This window comes from Rousettus aegyptiacus, unplaced genomic scaffold, assembly GCF_014176215.1.
Source record: "Rousettus aegyptiacus isolate mRouAeg1 unplaced genomic scaffold, mRouAeg1.p scaffold_m13_p_8, whole genome shotgun sequence".
In the NCBI taxonomy this organism is placed as follows: domain Eukaryota; kingdom Metazoa; phylum Chordata; class Mammalia; order Chiroptera; family Pteropodidae; genus Rousettus; species Rousettus aegyptiacus.
The window spans coordinates 71,141,913-71,169,104 of record NW_023416311.1 but is presented as its reverse complement, the minus strand read 5'-3'; the positions used below and the strand labels follow the sequence as shown (position 1 = coordinate 71,169,104).

Genomic DNA, 27,192 nt, shown 5'->3' with positions numbered 1-27,192 from the left:
ACTTGCTGAATCTTAACAGGTGACCCCGAAGGGGCAGAGGTTTGGGCTAAATTCGGCCTGCAGCTGAATCTCTCTCAGGACTGTGCCACTGGACACCTACTTCACAAATCCACACTAATAAGACCAGAAGACTTAGGAACTTTGTTTAGTACATAGAAACAGACGTGGAAAGGCAGCCAAAATGAAAAGACAAAGAAGCAGAAATCATATGAGAGAATAGGACAGAGATCCAGATATAATGGAATCAAGTAATCTAACAGATGCTGGTTATAAAGATGCTCAATGAATTTTTGGGAAGTGTAGAGAACTTCAACAAAAAGAGATAAAAAAAAAATAGAAATTGAAATTATAAAAGGGAGCTAGTCTGAAATGAGGAACACATTATCTGAGATGAGAAGTATATTAAATGGAATAAACAAAGCAATAAACAAAGTGACTAAAGAAGAGAATCAAATGTCTTGTCTAGAGGATGGGAAAGCCAAGGACATGAAATCAGAACAGCAAGAGATAAGATGCCAAGACTTTAAGAATAATTTAAGGAGAATATGGGATACTATTAAGGGTTCAAATATCCATCTGATTGATGTAACTGAAAAAAAATTAAGATGTTGAACAGCTGTTTGAAGAAATAATGATGAAAAACTTCCCTAATCTGGTGAAGGAAATGGACATAAAATCCCAGGAAGAGCAGAGAATTCCCAAACTCAGGAATCCAAAGAGGCCCACACCAAGGCACATCATAATTAAAATGCCAAAGGTTAAATACAAAGAAAGAATATTAAAAGCGGCAAGAGAAAAAGAGATAGTTACTTATAAGGGAACACCCATAAGACTGGTAGCTGATTTCTCAAAAGAAAATGTGCAGGACAGAAGGGCTTGGCAAAAAATATTCAACAGGACGAAGACCCAGGATCTACAACCGAGAACAATTTATCCAGCAAAGCTATCATTTAGAATTGAAGGACAGATAAAGAGTTTCCCAAAAAGAAGCTAAAGGAATTTATCACCACCAAGTCAGTATTATAGAAAATGTTGGAGGGACTTCTTTAAGAAGAAAAAACATGTATCAAAAACAGGAATAAAGAATGGTAACAACTACATTCCTATCAATAAGTACCCTACATGGAGAAGAATTAAGTGCTCCAACCAAAAGATAGAGTGGCTGAAAGGAGAAGAAAACAAGACCTCTACATATGAAAAGGAAGGGGATGGAAAAAGATATTGCTTTGCTGAACCTAGAAGGTATTTAAGACAGACAGAGAAAAATGAACACATTATGAGTTCACTTATATGCAGAATCTAAGGAATAAAAAGAGCAAACTAATCGAAAACAGACTCACAAATACAGTGGACAATTTGATGATGAACAGAAGGGAGGGGGATTTGGGGGGCTGGGAGAATGGGGTGAATGGTTAAAGAAGCACAAATTAGTAGCTGATGGATGGTCACAAGGATGGGAAGCCTGGCAAAAGGAATGCAGTTAGCATTAATATGTTGGCTAGGTGGAGGGTTAGGGGAGGGAGGGAGCAATTGGGGGATCATTTTATGATCTATATAGATGTCTGCCCAACATACTGTATACTTGAAACTAATTAAAATTAAAAAAATAAAATTAAATAAAGATGTTTTAATTTGTGTGCGTGTGCATGCAAACACACACACACACACACACACACACACACACCAGTACTAAAGATAACTATCCATGTTTTGGAGGCTCTTAAAGATGAGATTATGAGTTGTCAATGTGTACAGCTTTATATTGTGGTTCATGCTTCATGTATCTATCTCTTGACCTAAATTGTAAACTCTAAAAGGTGGAGACTCAGTGCCTAACTCAATTCACTGGCCATAGTTAGTGAGTTAATCTGAGTTCCCTAGAAGAAAAAAAATGAGGCTGAAGCAAGACTTTCTTGGCAGGTACAATCCCATGGCAGCAAGAGTAAAAGAAAAGACAACTGAGTCAGAGGAGAATAGAAAGAAAATGCAAGGTAATGCACTGACTAGGCTGGCTACTATTCTATAACAAGCAATTGCTTGACTGGCGTTCCCACTTGTCCATGCAGGACATGTTTGAACAGATTATATGGAAAAAAAACATGATGTCAACAGTCTGTTGTAGGAAAAAATGGAAAAGGAATTTATCTGCTAGCTTTATCCTGACTTCCATTTCCCATTGATCAAAGTTTGTTCTAGGAGAAGGTGACTCCCCTAAACACCCGGTGGTGGCCCCTTCAGCAACCACTAGGGAAACTACATCCTAAGCCCTGTGGCACACAACATCACACAAATCTGGAAAGGTAAGAGGGGCCAGAGATTCTAGGCATTAATCTCAGGTAGCATAAATGCATGGGTCTGCATAGAGTCCTTCACCACAATGGCTATATGGCAAAGCCATAAAACCCCAAAGCTTTAGGGGCCAGATCAGGCTGAAAAATGCATTCAGTATACCCAGTGTTGATAGATATCTGTGGCTAGAACCTTCTGGTAGTCTGAATGACAAACGGGAAAATAATAGGTTTCCAGTATAGCTATAAAGTCCAATTTTATCCAATTTTATGCATAAATCTAGCTTATCTAGTCAGCTCCAGCATTTTCCCCCAAACACCAGGAAAGCACCATAGTCTCAGAGGCAGAGCTAAGAGATGAAAGATTTTTATTATCAGTGCCATTTTGAAGCTGATCTTTTTGGAAATGATCATCAGGTTTTGGTCAAATTGCTCTTCTCAAGTCTTCACAATGATTCAAGTTGGCCTCAGAAACCCCCAAAAACAGCCCTCTCCTGTGTAGCAGCAGCTCAGGTCAATTCATTTGTTTCCATTCTATGCCAATTTTAAGTACATGAATTCGAAATAAAAATACATGAATTTGAAAGAGTTCAAATTTACTAAATTTTAAAGAAACTGTCAATAATTGTTTGATTTTGAAGTTGGTCCATTATGCTTATACTGTTGTCACTTACTGGGACTACTTTAGATGGCAAACAAGCAAGCCTATTATAATTTTTCAGAATGAGTCATGAACTACGTGAGATCTTTAAGAACATACACTCATAAAATGTATTTATCTGATATTCTTTTTAGTGTAATCATTTTGCAGATGAGGAAAATGAGTCATCAAATGATTGAATTTGGAGACTCAAAGCCAACTCTTGAGTCATTAATGTCTGTGCCTTTTCTATTATATCATGCTCTTGGTTCCATCCTTCCCAACTTTGTGTTAGTAAGTGTAATAAGAAAACTTTACCTTCATATAAGGCATCAATAAAATATTGGATGAGCCTATATCATTGTACCTAACATGATCCTTTAAACTGACATAAGCTACTGATGGATATTCTTTTAACAGTATGGTTCAACCACTTAGTTATTTTAAGGGTCAACAAACTATATAGTTCATCAAAAGACAGTAAGAACCACAAAATTACTAATACTTATCATTTTTTGGAGTACCAGGTACTATCTTAGAATTTTCACACACATTATTTCACTTAACTTTCACAACGACCCTGTAAGGCAATACTATTATTTTTCTTATTTTGCTGATAAGAAAACTAAGGCTCAGAGACATAAACTATTAGGCCAAAATTACATAGCTAGCAAGTGTATTCTTGGTTCTGGACCCAGACTTTTTCCCAGTCACCAAAAATGCTTGATATTTACAAAGTACATCACAGTTAACAAAAACAGGTTTATTTTTACATATCCATCAGCTCTTTTAATCTTTAACACAACGTATTTTATAGATAAGTAAATTGAGGCTCAAGGAGTTTAGATACCTTTTCCAAGTTCTTATAGCTATTAAGTGTCCGAACTTGGAGTCAAAACTTGGTTGGAGTTCTATTCACTGCTTCCCACTGGAAACTATCAAATGTTTGGTTAAAATCAAGACCGCCTGTGCTCAACTCAATGTTTGCTAATCTATCATCATAGAAACACTATCTAAAAATTAGTTTCCACAAATCCTATTAAATAAAAAATCACTTAAAACAATTGTTTCTATAAGTTCCTACCCTCTGAATTAATGAGAAACCTCTATGTTCTCTGATGTAACTTTAATTTTATGCTGGGACCTCATGAGGATTTTGGAGAAGAGAAAGATGAGAACTGAAGAACTTATAAGACCCTTACAGAGTAAGGGTACTCAAAATAGCTGACATCTTATAACAGAAAGCCTAAAAGATTATTGAAGGAGGGAAGATAGGACTAGGAAGCTAGAGATGAACAGATATAAAACATCACATGATGGAAGTATTTTAACATGCTGATAGAAATATAAAGGTAGTTTTCTTGAGAATTTTCTGTTACTTCCTTAGAATAGTTTAGGAAGTGATCTGGTATCATATAACAGAAAGATCCAAAATGACAGTGGAAATAAAATGAAAGTTTGTATTTCTTTCATGTAATGGTCGGAAATTAGCAGTTCAAGGCTAGAATGGGTCCCTGCTGTGTTAGAGACTCAGGATCTTTCTTAGTTGTTGCTTGCCCATTAATGCTTTCCATTCACAAAGTCACCGCATGGCCCAAGCTGGCTGCTAGAGCTCTAACCTTCATATTCACATTTTAGGCAACAGAAAGAAGAAAGAAAAAGAAGAATATACTCCCTCCCTTTTAATGAGATCTTCTAGAATTAGCTCACAGCACTTCCACTTGAATGTCAGTGAGTAGAATTTGATCACATAATCATACTCACACCTAGTTGCCAGGAAGACTAAGACCTTTAGCTGGGTATATTGTGCCATATAAATGGAGGGTTATATTGCTGAGTAAGAGAGAGAATGGATTTGGGGGTGTGCAACTAGCAGGTTCTGCCAAAAATGGTTGAAAGATACACAATAATAATAATAATCTAATTCATTCAATCTACCTACCTCCTCCAAGACATCCATATTAAGATATTTCAAAGCCCTAAAATGGCTCCATAGTACAATTTTATATTTACAATATTCTTTAATGAAATAGATTTGGATACTTTTAAAGCAGGAATAATGAGAATGAATTGACTATGAAGCCAAAAATGAGAAAACTTGAGTTTTGTATTAGTATACTAAAATCACAACATTCCTCTAATCTGGCTTTTGTCCTCAGGCCATCGTGGCTGGAAGCATACGATAAAACACACTTTTAAATTTAATGTCATCTATATTCTGGCATTGTTACACTGCAGATTGCTCAAATTGAACTTGCAGCAGCCCTCTTTCTATCCACCTATATTCCTATTTCAAGCAAATATAGCTCAAATTTCAAGGGAAAGCTATTCAAAATGATATTCAACTCTAACATATTCAAAATACTGCATAGAAACTAAATGCTCACCCCTTTCTAAAACCGTATAGAAATATGCAATTAAAGTAAAGGAATTTTGAAAAAATGAAGGTACGTCATGCATTCCTACGTAAAAACAACTGTTCTTTTAAATGTATGTTTATTTCCAATAGTAATAATAATAGCTAACACTTATTGAGTGATTATTATATGCCAAGAGCAGAGCTGAACACATTATTTTATTCATTCATAAACCGTAAGAAGAGCTTCAACATGTTTTCTTAAAACTTTGCTCCTTAGGCTCTGTCATTCATTCACCCTTTCCATAAACATTTTCTAAACACTATTATGTACCTAGCACTATGCTAAAAGACAGGGATACAGAGAGTTAAAAAAAAAAAAAAAACTATCCTAAGGAAACTCACAGTTGTTTGTTTGTTTTTTTTTTTCAAGTGCACAAATGGAGATATAAAATGACTATATTCTAATTCCTTACATGCATGAGTTCTGGGTCAGACCATCGGGGTTCGAATCTTGACTCTGTGAATGCCTAGCTGTGGGACTTGAGCCAAATCATGTAACTTTTCAAAATTTCAGTTTACTCATCTAAAAAATGAGGATGCCAAACTACTGAATGAAGAAAGCCATGTAAAGCATCTAATTCACTGTCATAATATAAGCACTCAGTAAATGTTAGTTATTATCTATTTTGACAGGTAACAGCACTCAGGAACACTAATACAGATGCCTCAACCCGGACATAGGCTGAGGAGGCTTTAAAAAGATACCTGAGTCGAGAGTTGAAGGCTCTAAAACTCAGATATTCTCCTACATTCTCCAACTTTCAGAGGTCAGCCTTCTCTTTCATGCCCAAATAACTCTGACCTGCATCCTGTAAAAGCAGAAAGTCTTGTCTTTTATTGGTTACCTCCTCAAGGATAGCAGTGAAATCTTGAGGAATGATATGTTCCACAAATTCTCAGGCTCCGCCAGCCAAATGTTCTCTCTGGATTATTGCTCTGCTTTGTGCACAGCATCTCTGCTCGCACCTAACCAGCTGCTGTCCAATCCTGTTTCTGCATTCCCAGTTTCATTTGGGAAATGTGATGGCCTTCTGTCTTCAGGCCTTCCAGTTCTGTCTCAGCCCCTAAGACCACCCAAGCAGGATCTTAACTATGTCAGTTCTATTATTTGTTTTGGCCTTTGGATGGTGCAAAAGCTAACTCCATTGGGTCCAAGCCAACCCCGCCTGTCATTTACATCTTCCTTAAGCTCTGAAGTCTCAGTGTGCCTCATGGCCAAGCCCATCTGAGTTAGGGCAGGATGAGGCTTTCCCTCATCATGAAGGGTTTGCCATAAATGAAAAGTATCCAAGCTGAAAACAGGCCACCTGCTGCAAATACCTGAGTGTCATAATTTGTCAAGACATAGCTTGACTGGACAGTCAACAATTAAAAACAGAAGTTTGAGAAGAGGAAAGTATAAGGAGCTTGTTCTACTTTCTAGCTCTGTGATCTTTGGCCAATGTCTTTAGCTTCACCATACCTCACTTTCTTCATCTGTAAAATGGGGGTAGGGATATGCACATCTCTATATTTTTATAATATTAATTGAGATAATATTTGCCATGGATCATGAACAGAATCTGGTTTATCATAGGAACTCAATAAATACTATATATCATCAATTCTAAATGCACATTCATTTTCATATTTTAACATCTCTGAAATTGAAATGACTCATATTGTGTTACAGTTTAATTGACAGTTTTTCCCCCTTTCTTAATGGTACATAAAATAACAGTACATCTTACACTCAGTGGCATCTTAAGTTTGATAAAATGCAATAATATCTTTCACTTACTACAGTATCCAAGAACATATTTTATTTCCTCCAAAACCTGACAAGTCACGCAGAGAAAATAAAAGCAGTGCTATAATAGATGGTGCTTTATAACCATTTAGAACAATTGAGAATGATTTTTCCCCATTTCACCCAATAATTCCACTTTTGTGGCTGTGAAAAAGCAACTGAGATTTTTGTGAAATAACAGGATCTTTAAAGAGGGCTCTTTTTTTCCTTTTTCACAGACGGGCCCTTTTTAAAAAAAAAAAAAAAAATGGTAACTCTGGGTAATGCAACTCTAGAAGAGGAAATATGTTCTCCCTGTTTAAAAATATTTCACTTAGACCATACTGGTTGGTTCTGCCAAATCACCAAACATTTCTAAACATGTTTAATTGTTTTTGTCCAAGTCATGGTTTTAAAACTGATTCATATGAGAAAAGCCATGAGTAAATGAGTCCCACAAATATACCTACACTCTCACTGGTCACCTGTTTGCTTTCTTTTTTGGATGGTCTTTCTCTTTGCCTCTCCATCTGTTGAATTGTTACCCAAGAGCTATCTAATGAAATAAGAAACCACAGAACTTTAGAGCTAGACTAAAACATTCCTTGATATCCCTCTCTCAAAGTCAACTTTTCTCCTACTAGGTTTCCATGCCCCTTTATCTGTATTTCATTCTAGTATTTACTTGTTATAATTGTATTTTAGGAAACCCACCAGTCTTTTTACTCTTCTCATTGGTTTTGAAAGTCCTAAAGGGCAACACTATATCATTTTGCACATCTATATCTCCACAGCACCTTATAAAACACAGGCATACCTCACTTTATTGCCCTTCATTTTATTGCACTTTACAGATATTGCATTTTTTTTATTTTTGTTTTTATTTTTCAGACAAGGCAACCTTGGTTGCAAGGACCTTGTCAGCTTACAATCCCTTATTTTTTTATTTTTTATGCCTACAGTACCTGGTCTTCCTAGGTGGTCTCCCATCCAAGTACTAACCAGGCCCGACCCTGCTTAGCTTCCGAGATCAGACAGGATGGGGTTTGTTCAGGGTAGCATGGCCACAGACAATTTCTTTGTTTCGTTTTAACAAATTAAAGGTTTGTAGCAACCTTCCACTGAGCGAGTCTATCAGCTTTATTTTTCCAACAGCATTTGTTCATTTCATGTCGCTGTGCCACAATTTGGCAATTTTCACAAAATTCAAACTTTTTCATTATTATTATATTTATGATGATAATCTGTGATCAGTGATCTTTGATGTTACTATCATAATTGTTTTTTGGATGTCACAAACCACACCCATATAAGATGGTGAACTTAATAAATGTTTTGTGTGTTCTGACTCATCTACTGACCTACCATCTGCTCTGTCTCTCTCCTTCTCCTCAGGCTTCCCTATTCTAAGATATAACAATATTTAAATTAGGCTAATTAATAACCCTACAATGGCCTCTAAGTGTTCAAATGAAAGGAAGAGTCACTTACCTTTCATTTTAAATAAAAAGCTAGAAATGATTAAGCATAGTGAGAAAGGCATGACAAAAGCCAAGACAGGCAGAAAGCTAGGCATCTTGTGCCAGTTAGCAGAGAAGTAAATGCAAAGAAAAAGTTCTTGAAGAAAATTAAAAGTACTACTCTGATGAACGCACAAATGGTAAGAAAGCGAAACAGCCTTATTGGTGATATGGAGAAAGTTTCAGTGGTCTGGATAGATCAAGCCAGCCACAACATTCCCTTACACCAAATCCTAATTCGGGAAAAAGCTCAAACTCTCTTCAATCCTGTGAAGGCTGAGAGAGGTGAAGAAGCTGCAGAAGAAAAGTTTGAAACTCGCAGAGGTTGGTTGATGAGGTTGAAGGAAAGAAGCTGTCTCCATAACATAAAAGTGCAAGATAAAACAGCAAATGCTGACGTGGAAGCTGCAGCAAGTTATCCAGAAGATACAGCTAAGATAGTTAATGAAGGTGGCTACACTAAACAAAAGATTTTCAATGTAGATGAAACAGCTTTATATTGGAAGAAGAGGCCATTGAGAACTTTGATAGCTAAAGAGAAAAAAAGTTAATGATTGGCTTCAAAGCTTCAAAAGACAGACAACCTTCCTGTTAGGGACTAATGCAGTTGGTGACTTTAAGTTGAAGCCAATGCTCATTTACCATTCCGAAAACCCTAGCGCCCTTAAGATTTAATACTAAATCTATTCTGCCTGTGCTCTATAAATGGAACAACAAAGCCTGGATGACAGCACATATATTTACAATATGGTTTACTAAATATTTTAAGCCCACTATTGAGAGCTACTACTCAGAAAAAAAGGTTCCGTTCAAAATATTACTTCTCATCGTCAATGTACCTGGTCACCCAAGAGGTCTGATGGAGACAAACACTGAGATGAATGTTGTTTTCATGCCTGCTAACACAACATCCATTCTGCAGCCCACATCAAGAAGTAATTTTGACTTTCAGGTCATATTATTTAAGAAATACATTTTGTAAGGCTATCGCTGCCATACAGAGTGATTCCTTTATGCATCTGGGCAAAGTAAATTGAAAACCTTATGAAAAGGAGTCACCATTCTAGACGCCATTAAGAACATTCATGACTCATGGGAAGAGGTCAAATATCAACATAAACAAGAATTTTGAAGAAGTCGATTCAACCCTCCTGGATGACTTCGAGAGGTTAAGACTTCAGTAGACGAAGTAACTACAAATGTGGTGGGAACAGCAAAAGAACTAGAATTAGAAATGGAACCCAAAGATGTCACTGAATTGCTGCAATCTCATGATAAAACTTTTAACAGATGAGGAGTAGCTTCCTATGGATGAGCAAAGAAAGTGGTTTCTTAAAATGGAATCTACTCCTCATGAAAACGCTGTGAAGATTGTTGAAGTGATAACAAAGGATTTAGATATTACATAAACTTAGTTGATAAGGCAGTGGCAGGGTTTGAGAGGACTGACTGCAATTTTAAAAGAAGTTCTATGAATAAAATGCTATCAAACAGCATCATATACTATAGAGAAATCATTCGTGAAAAGAATAGTCAACAAATGTGGCAAACTTCACTATTGTCTTATTTTAGGAAACTGCCACCCTGACTAATCAGTCAGCAGCCATCTACATGGAGGTAAGCCCCTCCACCAGCAAAAAGGTTATGACTTGTTGAAGGCTCAGATGTGAATTGGCATTTTTCAGCAATAAAGTATTTTTAAATTAAGGTCTGTATATTGTTATTTAGACATAATGCTATTGTATGCTAAATAGACCACAATATAGTATAAACATAACTTTTATATGTACTAGGAAACAAAAAAATTCTAGTGACTCATTTTATTGCAATATTCACTTCATTGCAGTATCTCCTGTGTCATATGTGTGACTTGTGTTATTTTAACTTAAATGTATTGCATAGAAATGGACTTATGTACAAATGCTTTAATCCAAATACGGTAGGCTTTTGTAAATATTGTTACTATATGAATAACATCAGAGAATCCAAGTAATCACAAATAAATATGTATCTTGACTAAGAAATTGGGCTTTCCCCCATAACCATTCCCAGAAACCAAAGGACCATCCATAAATATTGAATGAAGGAATCTCTACTTTGCCTTGCTTCTCACTACCATCTTATTTTCCCTAATGTTTTCCCAGGTACTCATAGCATTTTCCTTTGTTTATTCAAGCAAGAAACAGCACTTTCTTTCATCTCCAGGTCCTACATAACCACTGATGCTATGACTATCAGAAGCCCAACACCTATCCTTAGTCCTCCTTTTCTCTCCTTACCCCCAGATTCTACAGCTCCAAGTTGTCATAACTACTTAAATAGTTTGCTAATGAACCTGACCAGTTATATGTATCTTTAAAAACATTATAATAACTAGAAAAAAAATAATGGAATAACAAACCAAAAAATAAAAAAATTGTAAAATAACTATGGAGAGGGAAAGGACAGAATGGAAGCAGGGGCAAAAGTTTTATTTTGTATATGGAAATTTGAGAACGTGTAAATATTTTATATAATTATAAAATAAAGTTAAATTTAAAAATTAATTCCTAAAAACAAAAAAAATTTAATGAATCAAAAATTATTTCAAGTGACTACAACACAATAATTTGATTATGCAATCCTAGTAAGATAGACTCCAAAGACAAAAATGATCTATGCAAACGATTGTAAAACTGCTTTCAGTAAACATATTGTTGGTATAGTATTCATACTGTTATTTTGTTGGGTAAGTTTTGTGAAACAAAGCAAATAAGTAATTACATTGGTGTCCTGGGAAACCAACCAATTTCAGCATGGGCAAAAGGAGATATAGGTGATGTAAGATTGGTAATATTAAATAAAAACTGCAATCCTGAGTTTGAATTGGAAGTATTACTATTAATTTATTATAAATTTTATCGTAAAATTTTTTCCCTCGCTTTTACTTTTGAAAAAGCCTAGAAACCTAATTGCAGTTCCAACATAACATTTTCCTGAAAAACAAAGGGCTCCTTGGAGAAACGGGTGATTCCAGGTCTGGGGCAGAAAATATACCAGATGAGGCTAGAATATTACATCATACCACAAACAAGGAAGCTATAAAAGAATAATTTGGTCCATCAAAAGGACTTAGGAGCTAACTTGAACAGGCTCCCATTAGCCAAAGATGGGACAATGTGAGCATCAGTAAGGATTGAAATACATTGAATAAGTTTAAATCCATAAATTTACGATAACAATTTTTAAAAAACCTCATTAGTCACATTTGGAGGATGTCGTTTAAGTCAACACAAATTCATTCGTCTCTACTTTTAATTCAAAAATGCGTCTTTGGATAGATTTGTCTAACAACACACCAATCTTCATGCATCAACGCTTCTTGAAGATTCTATAATACTACGTCTTTGGAACATCTTGGAAACAATCATCCTCATTCCCATAGGTCCCCTGGCACTGCTAAGGTTTTTCATGGCATATGTAGTTCTGTGTCTAGGCTCCCTGATTTTGGACTTACTGGTACTAGCAAGTCAAAACTGCCAAGGTCCTTCACATTTGAGGCTGCAAACACTTCTTACATAATTTTATAAGGAAGATAAATATTTCTAGCTCCTCTTCTCCAGTATTTTCTCACCTTTTCAAGGACTTAGACAAACAAAAGAATTATATTTACCTGATCAAGGTTGCCAGGCAGGGACCTAGGCCCAAATTGACAGTAGCAATAGTGATAGCAGTGCAAAAGCAACAGCCACAACCATAGAAGGAAGAAGGGGTTCTGCATGCAGGCACCGCTGGGAACCATGCTTGGGAGGCTGGCATGGCCATCAGTCCCTAGAGCTTGACTGTGACATGTACACAAATATTAACTCTGGCTGGAGGCCGGCACAGAAACTGCCAAAACACAGGGAGTAAACTTTGTCCATAAGTTATTACAAAATTAAAGTGTACACATGGACACTGCAAGAAAGCATGTCAAGGAGTCATACTCCCTTAAAGAGTTTAGAGTTGCAATTTTGAAAACTGCTTGAACATTGCAAAGCACGTATCCACAGACTTAGAAATAGAAAATAAATTTAAAGATTGTAGCATTTGAAGGAAAAGTACACTACTTTTCATATGAAGCGTCAGATGAACAAATTATTAATGAGATAGTTTTTAAATTACTGTTTTTCCTCGTAGCTGAAAATGCATTGATAGAATGCATAAACCAGCATTTTGAATTTTACACAAATTATGAAGCCACATTTGGTTTCTTGTACAACCTCCACTAAGTTTCAGGAAATGTCAGAGAAAGCATTAAAATGCCATTGTATAAATTTACATTTAAAATTAAATTTTGACATACAAAACTGATTTGTATGAAGAATGAAATATTTTTAGAACAATTATTCCATGAGAATCATCAGCTCTACATGTATTAAAATTTTATTTCAGAAAAATTTATCAGAAATTTAGCCCAAATGTTGCCACAGCCTACAAAATAATATTAACTGCTCCAATAACAATTGCATCAGAAGAAAGATCCTGATCAAAATGTAAAAGCATCAAAATTATGTGTAATCTTTCATTTTCCAAGAACAACTAATGTCTCTTCAATGATATTGATTGAAAATAAAATTGCTAAAAGGATCTATATTTATTTTAATGACCTATTAAATTTTCAGAAAAGCAAGTTACAAAATTGTGACTACACAAGATATCACATATGATACTAAAAATATTTTTTGTACTTTGTAAGTTATATTATTACTCACATCACTATTATCTCTGTTGTATTTTATAAATAACAACATATTTTTAAAGGAAAAGGTTTACATGTAATACTTTTAATAAGACTTTTTTCCTGATTTTTCAATAAGGGCCCTACATTTTCTTTTTGCACTGGGCCCCTCAAATTATGTAGCTTGCCTTGTTTATAGAAAAAGGTATTTTCATGTTTCATCTGGTTAGGGAAACAGCTATATTTCTAATGTAATCAAAGCCTTTAAAGCAGTTTCTCAGCACTGTTACATGGGAGAAGAAAAAAGTTATAACTTCTATAAATGTTCAATCAATTCTTGCAAGCCCAGTATAAGAGAAGGTTCTAGTTGTTAGAAGGAGACCTTAAAGATCACAATTACATAGATAGCAAAATTAAGGCAACAAACTGATTGTTTTGAGGTCACAAGTGATTTAAAGGCAGACATGGGACTAAATCTCTAGTCTCTGGAGTCTACTTGGTACAGTTTTTACCACTGGTTTTTTCTGTTTGTATAGATAAGGGTCCAGGTAATCAGAAAGTGCTCTAGGCATTTCAAACAGAATAGTAGGAGTGATGACCACCAAGAAAGAAGCATGTTCAAAGGAACTAGAACAAAGGAAGAAAACAAAGCTATTGCCAGAGCTATCTTCAGAAGCAGAAAGAGGAGAGATACCCTGCCTTCTCCCTTCCTCCCTCCCCGACTTTCATCTTTCCCTACAGATTCCCATTAGTAGAACTGAGCTGGAAGCCAGCTGACAGAAGAGCCTGGAAAAATCAGTCTATAGCAGTCGGCCTCTGTGATATTGAGCAAAGCAAGGGAAGGGTAAGAAGTGGATTTGGGAGCAGACGAGCAAATGACTGGCACACTGAGTAAGTTAGGGCTAATAATTTCTTCAGGTCTGAGTGCTACCTGATAATCTAAAAAGTCCTGGTAGCCAGATATTGTCAGCAGTCCACAATTATTGAGATAACACGTGTAGAGACCTCAGTTACAGTTCATGGTATAATAAGTGGAGATTAAAAACATCATCCTCATTATCATAATTGCAATCACTATTAGCATCATTAAAAATAATAAAAGAGATTTAAAAAAATAATAAAAGAAAGTTCGCCAAAAAATAGACTACTACTTAACATGTGAAATAAGAAGGCAAAGCTGAATTTATTACTAGGGGGGGTCTATGCTGGTCAGGCAGTCTCTCCAACCAAACTGTTGTCCTAATACAGGTTCTTTGTTTTGTGGAAATATGGAGTGCCAGGAATTTGACACTTTACTTATAAATTGGGTTATTTAATTTTCGTTGTTGAGTTGCAGGAGTTCTTTCTATATTCTGGATGTTAACTCCTTATCAGATTTGCATGTACTTTCTCCTTTTTCACTCTGTTGATGCATTCTTTGGTACACAAGAGCTTTTAAGTTCGACGTAGTCCTGTTTGTCTATTTTGTCTTTTGTTGCCTGTGCTTTTTCTTGTGTCATGTCCAACAAACCACTGCCAAGTCCAATGTCATAAAACTTTACCCCTATGTTTTCTTCTAGGTGTTTTGTAGTTAAAAGTCATTAATCAATTTTGTGTTAATTTTGTACATGGTATAAAGTTAGGTGTCAATTTCGTTCATTTGCATGTAGATATCCAGTTTTCCCAGTACCATCTGTTGAAGAGACTTTCCTTTCCCCATTGAATTGTATTGGCACCCTTTGACCAAATACGTGAGGATTTATTTCTGGGATCTCTATTCTACTGCTTTAGTCTATTTGTTGGTATTCTTTTTCAGTATAAGACCCATTAACAAACAATATTGTCACCGTTTAGTACTGGAACAACAAAGAATATTAAGTCAACAGTTAGTATTGGAATATCCAAAAATTCTATTCTTTCCATGGATTACAGAAACACAATATGATTTTCTACTATTGGGTAAGGGTAACAGAGTTGCTGAAATAAAAGTGTTTCGCTAGTGGATAATAATATGAGAAGAAAGTATCGGTTCTTTATAATTAGTTAATCGACTAGAATGAAAATGCTGAATGTTTTTCTTCAGCAATAAAGAATTACTATATAAAACAGCATCAGATTTAAAGGTAATTACAGTACAAGATTTGAAGATGTTTTATTTCATTGAGGCTCATAATTGTTCTGAGGCAACTAAGCTAAGCCTTGGTTACTAAAGAAAAGAATTGGCTTTAATAGGCAATAGGTTTTAAATGTATGCCATGTTACTGAACTAAGACCTAACGTTCTCATGTTTGCACACCCACAGAAAAGAAGAGTTTATGTAATTCAGGAAGACTTTTAAGAGCTCTGTTGTAATTAATCTGCCTGTGTGTGTAGAATCTTTGTCCACGTGGATTCTGGGACCATAGATATTTCTTCAGTGACTTCTGGAGTCATACATACGGTAGATATATTATTAGTCATATCAGCTGCAATTTTATTGTGTCTGAGAAAATTTCTGGATTTTAAAAGTAATCCTTTTGCCGTACTTTATCTGGCACTTCCATTTGCCAAGTAAATCCCTACTTATTAAATCTGCAGAAGTTGTGTCACCGAGAAGAAAGGAATGTCCTGATAGTGACTCCAAAGTATCAATTACAGGTTGGGGCTTGGGAAAGGAATTAAGATTTTTAGAAATTTTCATTATTTAGTGTTTCCAGTAAACCAAGGCACATAAAATTTGTTTTTCCTCACACTTCTCACGATTTACTGTATATCCTCAAATTTGTCTTTTATATCTTCTTTCACCATCTGGCACAGTCATTTTTACTTTAAGATAAAAATTCTCTCTTTTTTTTTATTGGAAGCCTTTCTTGGTTTTCAAACAACTCTGAAATTTTACTCTGAGGAATCTGATGCTCTATAGAGAAGAGATTAATGGTAGATATAGTGGCTCCCATAGCAATAAGAAAGCTATATTAGTCCCTTTGAGAATTTAGAAGAAAAAAAAGAAAAGTGTTGAGGCTTAATGTCACCCTTGGAGTAGTACCAACAGACACATTTTAGATAATTGTCCTGCTGTTTATTAGCCACTATGGAACATCGATTCTTTTAGTTACGATTGTATTTGCAATATCTACAGGTTTCCTTATTCATAGACTCCCAATTTTTAAATAACAGAGATTTTTAAAGTTATTTTTACTAGTAAACCAAATACTATATTCAGTTTCAGTTATATACTTCCTAAGGCTCTGGAAATATCGAGCCACACACTGAATATTTTCTAGACTGGCAATTTTACATTGCAATTTCCTTTTTATTATTAAGTTTCCTATTTTACGTTTGATCCCACTTACAATGAGAGAAGACACATTCCTAAATGTGCCTAAAAATAATTTTTTAAAAGTTTATATAATTAAGTGATTTAAGTCTTTTCTTTCCTACCTTTCTGCGTATTAAGCATTTTCCCTATTTGAGAGGCTAAGCATTAGCTGAACTACTTGTTACAGATCTGTAGTTGAGCAAATTAAGTATGTAGCCAAATATTAAATTTTGTAAAAAACTTTTGCCTATATTCTGAAAGTTTAGGAAATTCCTTAACTATGTCCCTTAATCTGGCTCTAGACAAGAATTTTAAATCAACCTTCTGGTCTAGAAATTTTATAATATAATTGTTTTTTTCCTGAAAAAACCCTGAAAAAAGGTTAGCTCATTTAGGAGGTCAGGTAAGCTGAGTAGAAAACAAAAGAGAAATGCAAACTGAATAGGTTTCAAAGGGTTATAAAGTTTTTAACAGAGACCATCTTGAGTTAGAATTGTTTTGAGGCCTTAGCATATCGCTCAGCTAACTAAAAGGATGTAAATTAAATTAGCTGAATATCAATTAAAAGAAGCTGACTTGATTATTTGGCAATTTGTCCCCTAATATTTTTAGAGTTCCTCTTAAAGATTCTATTAATTGAGGATTTAGACATGTCAAACATGATACAATTAAGTCAAACATTTTTCTGCAGGTTACCAAGAAAAGTACAAAAGTTAAAATTACAGTGCTTCTTAAAGGAAATAGAAGCTCTTCCAGGAGGAGGATGGGACTTTGGCATGGACAAAATCCATAACACACAAGAATGAGGCCACTACAGTCAGTCTATAGAGTGGTCTTTTGAAGGGTATCTGGGTTCCCCAACCAGACTAGGATAGGGCCATAGAGTCAACAACCTGGCAGTCCTTGGTGCTTGAGTATGAACAAAAAGCAAAATGAGCTTCTCTCACAAATTAACAAGAAAGAGGGTATCTTAATAAAGTTTTATAGGGGACCCTATAAAAGACAAAGTTTGACAAACTCTTTTTTCATACATTGATTTCTGGTCTAACAGACCTCCAACCATTAGCACTCAAGGCTGCTTGCATGGAGTTGAAAATTTATCAGGCATATGCTTCCATCTGTTCCCTATGAAACACTCCTTTATACATTCAGAAGAAACAAAACCACCCAAGACAAAACAAAAACACATGAAACAAGACTGTCAACATATAGACAAACCAGCAAAAGCAAGGCAAGCAGCAAAAGATTATAAGCAGATTAATGGCAAAAGAAAAACAAACATTTCTAGATGGCATACATGCAAAAGAAAAGCTCTAATGATCTTATACAAAGTTCTAGGTTTAATTATTTACCAAATGGTGCACCTCTAAATCAAAAGGTCTAATTTGCTCTATACAAAGATCTAGGCCAAAACAAAGTCCTACTGGTTACAAATCCTAGAATAACAAAATAAATTGAGTAATATGAACTTGATGAAACAAGTCAGAATTAAGATTATTGTTGAGACCAATTCACTTGATGACCTATCTAAAGTATAAATAGAATTTTGGCACAAGGTGCCCAGTGAGTGTACCTGTTGTCTTGAGGGTCCCCTGGAATGCTGCCAAATGAACTCCTTAAAACGATTTCAGTGGAATCTCCAAAATTGTTCAATGAGACCATCACTCAACATCTGAAATAAAAAGACAAAGCTAATTTTTCCTTTGTTAGAGTAAGAGATATTGGTCAGGCACAATCTTTCCAACCCGAACAAACTGCAAATCTTATGTAAGGTTTTGGGAAAGCCTGTAGTTCAGGAACTGGTGGACTTTCAGAGGTGTAAGTGGTTTGACATTATCTGTGGAAGCACAGTTACTCAGATGAGACTATAGCTGGTTGAGTACCACTCAAAGTCATGCTAATGGAGTAAGTCTGTCCCTGATTGGCTAACTTTCAGAGGTGAGAGACTGAAAAGCAGTTGGCTGGTAAAAGTGTTTACCAAGGCAAGTTGTTGTTTGACAGAAAAGGTTTAAAAAGAGTTATGGTGGCTACTTGTTACATGGCTTCAGAATAATTAGTCTTTTTTCACATTTGTAAGAACTTTTATTTTTTAAATTCTCAAGTGCAAAAATAAGATAAAAGAAGAAAAAGTAAGAGAAATATTGGAAGCTAGTTATGGTATCAAAAACGTTACAATTTACTGCTCTGGAACAGGTGCCAGCCTCTGAGTTAGTTGGCAAAGTTTTCAGTATGAGTGAGCTCTGTGTGTACAGTTGTATTTCATATGTTGAGCAGTAGAAGAAGAAAAAAAGCAATGCTTCTGGAAGAAGAGTTGCAGCTGAAATCAGTACATATTTAGATAATTTCAAAATTTTATTCCCATTTGGCATTCACATTTATTGTACACAATATTCCTTTTTAGAAAATATATTTGTAAAACACATATGTAAATTTAATGAGAGGGTTTTCTGGATTCCACTTTTACTTTTCCTTACTTTGTTTTTCTTCCTTATTTTATCATTACAGCAAGGTTTTCTTCAAAGAACTTCATAACTTCATCTTTTTTTATATTCAATATTGTGAGCCCCTTCTAGTTTTATGAGATACCCTCTTTATTTTCAAGGCAACTAGTTATAACATTATTTATAACCACAGAGTTAACATTCCATCATAGATCTAAACATTAAAGAACATAACTCTAAATTTACTTTTGGAAAAGAAGAGGAAGAAAAGATAGTATCAGTATGATTAGTAGCTTAATCTCTGGATTCAGGCAGATCTGGGTTTAAGTTCTGACACTTCCATTTATGAATTGTGTGACCTGGGGCAAGTTACTCAACTTCTCCTAACTTCTGTATTCTAATCTGTAAAATGGTGATAATAAATAATACCTACTTCACATGGCTATTGAGAGGATTAAAAGCAAATTACATAGAGAGCTGAGCATAATTTCTGGCACATAGTAGACATCTAATAATTTGAGATATATTATTGTTGTAATTAATACGAGAAAATATAAAGATACATGCTAAAATGCATAATTTATGTGTTTTTCTCATATCGATTTGTTTATACATAAACAAAAATTACTTTTAACATTTTGAAATTCTTTTCCCAACACTTACAACACAAAACCCTATGTAGATCTTCACAACCATTTAAGGTAAGAAATATGTGGATAACTATGTTAACATATTTATGAAAAGAAACAGTTTTACTTGGGTAAGAAAACAAAGATGAGAATATGAGGTCAAAGAAATGTATAGTTTATTATACGTGGCAAAAGTATCCAGGAATAATGGTAACTTATATCCTAAAGAACTTTTACCCCCAATGTTAGAAACTCAGTCTATATAATAGCATAACAAACACATGGAGCCACAGGCTGCTACAGCAGAAAATAATGGAGTGCCCAATTGGGACAGGGTGTCCTGATCCTTATGATTGGCTCTAAGATATAAGGACATAGAGAAAGGCTTGCACATAACGAGTAATTCTTTTGCAAAGGTGGTGTCTCATACCATTGTACCTTGGGAAAACAAAAGTTCTAAATATCTCTCGTTGAATAATTATCTATTGAATGAATGTACTGTATTTAACCATTCCCTCCGTGGAACATAAAGTTTTCCTCCAATTATTTTTTTATTTTAACATTATAAATGATGATACTACAAGTATCTTTGTATATAGAAGGGTTTTTTTTTTTCCATTAAAGCAAGACAATGCAGTGAGTATGAGTCCAGATCTAGAAACTTCAATCTCAGTTCTGCTACTGGTCAACCATTTGATCTTAAGCAATTTATCTAGCCTTGGTGTCCCTTGGTTTTCTCATCTGTAAAATGGGAATAATAAAAATATCCACTTCATATGGCTGCTATGAAGATTGAGTTAATTTATGTAAAGCACTTAGAAAAGAACCTGGCATGAAGTAAGCATTCTAGGAGGTAATTACTATTAATGGCGAAATCTTGTTTTAGGATGAATCCACAATTGTAAAGGACATTTATATTTTTCTGTTCTTGATATTTAAAGCTAAGTCACCTGTTTAAAGGATTACTCTATTCCCTCAATTTAGACCAACAAAGACAATGCCTGGATGTGTACTTTTCCACAGTCTTGTTCACAGCTTTATGATTTTTCTTATACTTTTAAATTCATTAAGTACAAGATATTACCTTATTGTTTTTAATGCAAATTCATTTGCTATTGAAGGTATATCTTTAAGTGTTCTCTTATTTGAATGTTGTTCATGTCCCTTTGTTCTTTAGAGGTTTAGTGTTAGGCTTTAGCTTTGACTAAATAGCGATGTTTTAAAATTTCATTAGCTCACCTGTAATATTCACTGTAAGTAATTCAAGCTGTTTCCTTTTTTAGTTCTTTTTATTAATTTTTATTTTATAACTATAATTTTATAGTCATATATATCCATCTTCTATTTTTTTCCTTTGTTTTCTCTCCTATTTTTCTTACTTTCTTATAATTTGATTTGTTAATATTTAACTTCTAAAAGTTTCTTCCTAATGGGCAGAGACTCTGTTAGTCATCATTGTATGTGTATGCCTAGCCCAGTCCCAGCACATATTGGGCAAACAATAAATATTTATAGAATGGATGAGTAAGTGAAGGAACAAGTGAATTGGCCTCAATAGTCCACAGACCACACAAACCTGGAATTACAGAATAAGGTCACATTTCCTTTAATAGCCAAATTTAAAAAACTATGAACCTGCATTCCACAGGCTATAGCAACCCATTCTGCTTTGGGATTTCTGTCCTATAGGCCTATTACATGTTCTCCTATATCAGTTCTCATGATTATATAGCACCACTACTGGAGTTCAGCAGGTCACTCCCACCATCTGATAACCAGCTTCTCCAGAAAGTCACTCTACCAAACCAATTTCTCTCCCAGCATGAACACTGATTTCTCCTTTAATTCTCCAAGGCACAACAAAGACAAGAATAAACCAGTTAACAAAAATGTACTGCAGATTTGGGGATGAAATAACAACAATGCAATGTAGAGTATAACTACAGCTAGAAGGAGTTACTTTTAGAACACCCAATGTGGCAGTGGTCAGCTCACCCCCACCAACAGAAAACTTCCAAGCATCTCCACATTCTGGAACACTGGCCCTAAGAACCTCTGTGGTAGGAGTGGTAGTGGAAGTGTAAATGTGTAGGTGCCCATGCATGTGTGTGTTTGTGTATGTGTTTGTAGAACAAAGAGAGATACAGAGAGACAGAGACATTCAGAGAGAGATCTTTCCTCTCCAAATCTATACCCTGCCTAATATGGCTGTTGTGAAGACTGAGTAAGTTGAATAAATTAAACAACTGCTAGTAGGAACACCTACCCATGCAGAGTATAATCTGTCTCCCGTGGCTCAATCAAGTTGATGATAAAGGTCAGTAGTGCATTTTCCCGGTCTGAATTATTCTGTGCTTAACAATACTGTGTGAAAGGCATCAGTGATCCAATCCAGGTATTATCATACGAATCCCGTCTTACTGATTTCCTTTCACACTTTTTATCTCCAGCATAAAGAGATCAGGCCTATACAACTCTCTTGGCATGATTCAGTAAAACTATCTCCTCTAAGCAATCAGTTGGATAAAACTCTTTCTCTCCCCCTTGCTCTCTTTGCAAGGACAGGTCAGCCTAATCCATATTCTGGTGTCCCCCACCACCTAGTTCCTATGTTGAAATCCTAATGCCCAATGTAATGGTATGAGGAGGTGGGGCCTATGATGAATGAGATTAGTGCCTTATAAAAGAGGTTCCAGAGATATCCCTAGCCCCCTTTCACCATGTGAAGACACAATAAGAAGTATGCCACCCAGAAGAGGGCCCTCATTGGACTATGCTGACATCCTGATCTTGAACTTCCAACCTCTAGAACTGTGAGAAATAAATTTTTGTTGTGTAAGAGCTTTGCACTATGGTATGTTGTTACAGTGGTCCGAACAGACTAAGACAGAGATACATATTTCCCCCTTTGATCCCGAAAGGACTTATGCCAGACAATAAATTCAATTCATACTTCTAAACCAAACTTGTCAGCTTACTGGAGATTTCAATTTCCTCTAAAAGAAACAAGTGAGAATGAGTACTTGCTCTACATTGATGTAATTAAAAAGGACTATTCTGATGATTTTCCCAAAAAAAAAAAAGGACGTCTTTTCTAAAGATGAATTAACAATTTCACCTCTGTAAGAAACAGTTGGCAACTTTGAAATGATTTTATGCCAGCTTTCGAAAATAGTAAAGTCCTGACGGGCAGCCTCTTGCAGAAGTGGTAGCAATGTAGCATGAGGTTAAGGTCTAAGTTGATTTTTCTTCATATTAATACCTGGTTTTCTTACTAGTTCTTAAATCATGACTCTTTATCTTTTGGGTAGACCCTTTATCTTTTGAGTTCATATATTAAACTTATATGTAAACTAGGTTTTCTGTTCCTTTCGATTACTCTTTACTTCATTTTTCAATTAATGCCATATCATTTCCATTCATTTCCTTTAAAGTTCTAGTACCTAACAAAGATAGTTCTTCTTCATTGTTTTTTTTTTCCCCATAAAGTACTATTTGATAATTGTGCCAAAACAGTTTTGGAACCATTATGTTTAACTATATAAAGTATTCCTTGGTTTTTATTGGGAATATGTTAAATCTGTACATTAATTTGGGGAATATCTCTACTATTCACAGCCATGTTTTGTCTCTGAATTTGTTTTTTTAAATTCTTTCATTAAAGTTTTTTTATAGTTTACTTTATGTGCCATGAACACCCCACATTAATTTCTATATATTTTATAATTTAGTAATATTAGGATTAAGATCTTTTAATTATCTTTTCTAGTTGCTTTTTACTGATATTTAGAAAACATGTATGTTTACAGATTTATCTTGTATTTACCCATTTCATTGAATGCTTTGAACATCTTAAATAGTTTTCTAGAGGGTGGAAATTGCTTAATTTGAGTCTTCTATTTCTTCAAATAACATTTTTGTTTCCTTTTCCCCTTCAATATTTAGTTTTCTTTTTTTTCTTTTGGGCAATCCTACTGTGCTAAAAAATAATTTTTGGTATTATATTGGAAAATAATGCTGACAAAAGCATCTTTGCTTTCTCCATATTTTAAAGGGAAATGATGCTAGACTCAATCTACCATTTATAAAATCAACTCTTAATTTTAAATTCTTAGTTTCTGCTCTTTTTGTCAAGAAGGAACAACCCTATATCACACTTTCAAGGTGCTTATGATTGGATGTTAATTTTATCAAATATCATTTGGAGCTTTTACTGATATGACTATATGGTTTTGTTATTGAAATTACTGATACGTGGTTTCTTTTTTGATAGTTTTTCTTTGAATCATTCATTAATTCAAAATTTCCCTGATTTGCCAATCTTGAGTAGTTTTCTATCACTCTTTATCACATCTCCCATTTTATTCTCTTCATGGCAGTTATCTGTAATTATCTCGTTTATCTGTTTACATGTTTATTGTCTGTTCCCTATGCATGGGGCCCTTACTGATATTGCTGCTTTGAAATCTTTACTAATCAGATCATCATTGCAATATTACATTCTGATATACCTTGATCTAGCATTATAGTACTATCCTGGAGCTGATGGAATCCAAAGCTGCTTCCTAAATCCTGGCTTTTCCTGATCTGTTTGCAAGTCATCTCTGTGCAGAAGTGGCCTTTCACTCAGGAGAGAACATTGTGTGGAATTGACATTTCTCAATTGCTGAGCCAAAGTTCTGACCTGCTGTTCAGTCTTGCTGGACACAGTGCGACCAGAGATTTACACATACTTTTATTCAGAGATGGTACAAATAAGAATCCCTCATCCTTAAATTGTTTTACCAAAATATAAACTATTTCTGAGAAAATAATAAAATAAAGACAACAGCACTAGATAAGAAGTAATGCTTGACCTCCAGCCCAGCCGTTTTCACTTTTTCACCATGTGACCTTGGCCAAGTTATTTAGCCTCTTAGATTCCTCCTCTATAAAATGAGAAAATAGCATTAAATTTATATATGCCTTCTAGTTGCAATTCAGAATGAATTATTTACTAAAGAAAATTTTTTAAATTAATACTAATAAACGACTCTTTTTATATCTAAGTAGTTGAAATAAACCTTCAGGTACCGCTATCGTACCAGAATGTGATGGTAGCATAGTGGGATTTTTGCGCCCGAACATCAAATCATCTCTTCCAATTAAATACCATGAATCAAATGATTTGGTGATGTACTCTGCAATAGAAGACTCTGAGGTAGTCTTTCTAGCCTCTCTGCTTATTCTAGAAACTACTGCTCCCTCTCTCTTTCCCCTTCCCAATACAATGCAGCCAAAGCAGGGCAGTCCTATTGCAATGTGACCCTTCCTTCTGGTCACAGTTAATCACTAGTGTTACAAGGTGGGCACCTCATTCAGTCACAGCCAGTATTGGGACTTAGATAGGAAAAAATATGGAGAGTTGGTCCCTAATGCTTAAAGCCATAAAATGTAAACCTTGAGTATACCAGGCAGCTATGTTCCCTGTAGGAAAGTTGGTCTACAGAAAGAGGTAAGGAAAGGATCCGACATTGCTGGTCCATAGATGAGCTGTATTCCTGTCCCTAGAGTAGGCTGTTAAACAATACTTTGAGAAATAAATACCCTAGTCTACTTTCAGTAAGTTTTTTACCTTAGCTGGTTTTGTTGCCTTCATTCCCTTCTGCCCCTGCCAAAAATCTAAAGTAACACAACTTCTATCCAAATAAATTGAAATCTCTCATCTTCAGATAATCTCCCTACCAGGGATGAAAACTTCTCTCTAACCCTGTTGCACCTGTAATATGGGCCTTAATTTTATCTATTTAGATCATGAAATAATGGAAAAAATAAAAGATGTGTGATACTTTATAAGAAATAATATTTTGAACCAAAATAAGATATACTAGAATCATGGTAAATCATCAAAATTGCAATGTGATACCATTCCGCCTCCTCAACAATTCAAATTCCAGTATTATACCCATTTGTAACATATATACTTCTGAGGAAGGAACACAAATTATTTGGGAAAAATATTATTAACTAGCATAGGAAAAAAAAGGTAAACGAGGAAATGGGAAAGGGGAATGACAGGAAGGGGAGGTTATAGGCAGGCAATAGAAAAAAATTGCATTTTTTAATTCTGATTAATATCCTCAAATAGATAAGAGAACCTAGTCTTTTTCTCCCATGCCCTCCATAAAAGAGCTGAATTTGAGATCCCTTTATATACCATTCCCACTAAGTTTTGCCACTATTTCTGCCTTGTTGGAATTAAACAATCTGCCCAACACATCTTTGGAGTATAACACAAATACTCAAAATATTTATGAGAAAAGTGTTAAGAGGTATTAATTAATAGCTAATTCACAACTATTACTGAAATTTTTCTTCGTTTTGATATTTTTAGCTGTCTCATCAGCTCGTATGTTCTTCATAATAAAATTCCCTAATGGTTTTTCTTTCTAGTTTATGTGAATATGTATTCCCTTACAAAAATCCAATTACAAGATTAGAAAACTTTCCTTCTGTCTAATCCTTAGGGAACATGAGATATGTTTTCCACTATAGGTAATACAAGTTCTATAAAATGGAAGCAGAGCTTTCATGCCTTAAAATTCATTTCTCTGACTGTACGATCATCATCAGCATAGGCAAATCAAATTCAAATTATCACTGCCACTTCAGGCTAACTAGAGAAGAGGCAGCTCTCATTTTAGAATACTTTAAATATTCCCTGTCAGGAGTGCTAGGAAAAGCATACCATACGGAATCACAAATTGGTCTTTTGACAAACTGCCAATCTAGTGACTCTTAAAGGAAGAACAACAGTGAACACTAAGGAGAAAACAAAGTAATAGCTGAGAGATGCAGTTGAAAATTTAACTAAAAATGTTGAAGAGCAGGGGAAAAAGAAGCCGGTCCAACATACATGTAACTTCAGAGCCCCATGAGAATACTTTATAAGGAAATCATTTCTTGCTTTAAAATTTACAGATAAATATGTTTAGAGGAGAAAGCCCTGGTGATTTGGTAGAATGATTTGGATGCTTGGATATTATGACTCTAGAATTTCTAGTCCAGAAATTAAAAGTTTAAAGAAGACTTTCCCACTTTCTGTCTTCAGGGATGACTTATTTTATAAAATATGCTTGAATATTTAATCTGTAAGTTTTGCTATAAAATACTGTGTTTAAAATATAAACCTTTCTGGGTACAATGTCTTTGTTCTATGAAACCTGCTGATTCATTTGTAAAGTAATTTTGTGAATAATTTTCGTGATATTCAAAACATGAAAAATTACATGGCAGTTTACGTGGACCAATTTCATGTAATTCCCCATGGGCCATAATAAAATCAAAACACTGACATCTAATATATCAGTGGAATTAAACCTCAATTTAATTTTTAAATATTAAATTCCCAGTTGCTAACCTACTGACTTAAAATTACATACACTGAAATACTTGCTTTCTTACTCAAAATTAAAAATGAAGGCATATCCAGCATATCATCTAACAGCTACTTTTCAAAAGTTGGATCGAAT

The 27,192-nt window shown here is 34.8% G+C and overlaps 1 protein-coding gene and 2 pseudogenes across 17 annotated transcripts in view; 1 reads left to right on the top strand and 2 right to left on the bottom strand.

The window, feature by feature from the left end:
* The window catches only part of ZNF366 (zinc finger protein 366), a 264,426-nt gene that overhangs the window by 227,852 nt on the left and 9,382 nt on the right, over positions 1 to 27,192 (bottom strand). For all 17 annotated transcript variants that reach the window (XM_036225246.1, XM_036225243.1, XM_036225257.1 and 14 more), the window contains exon 2: positions 18,185 to 18,283. The gene's annotated coding sequence lies outside the window, so the exon portion shown is untranslated. The remainder of the gene's footprint in view (positions 1 to 18,184; positions 18,284 to 27,192) is intronic.
* LOC118607232 lies at positions 8,069 to 8,187 on the bottom strand (annotated as a pseudogene).
* On the top strand, positions 8,567 to 10,337 carry LOC107498701 (annotated as a pseudogene).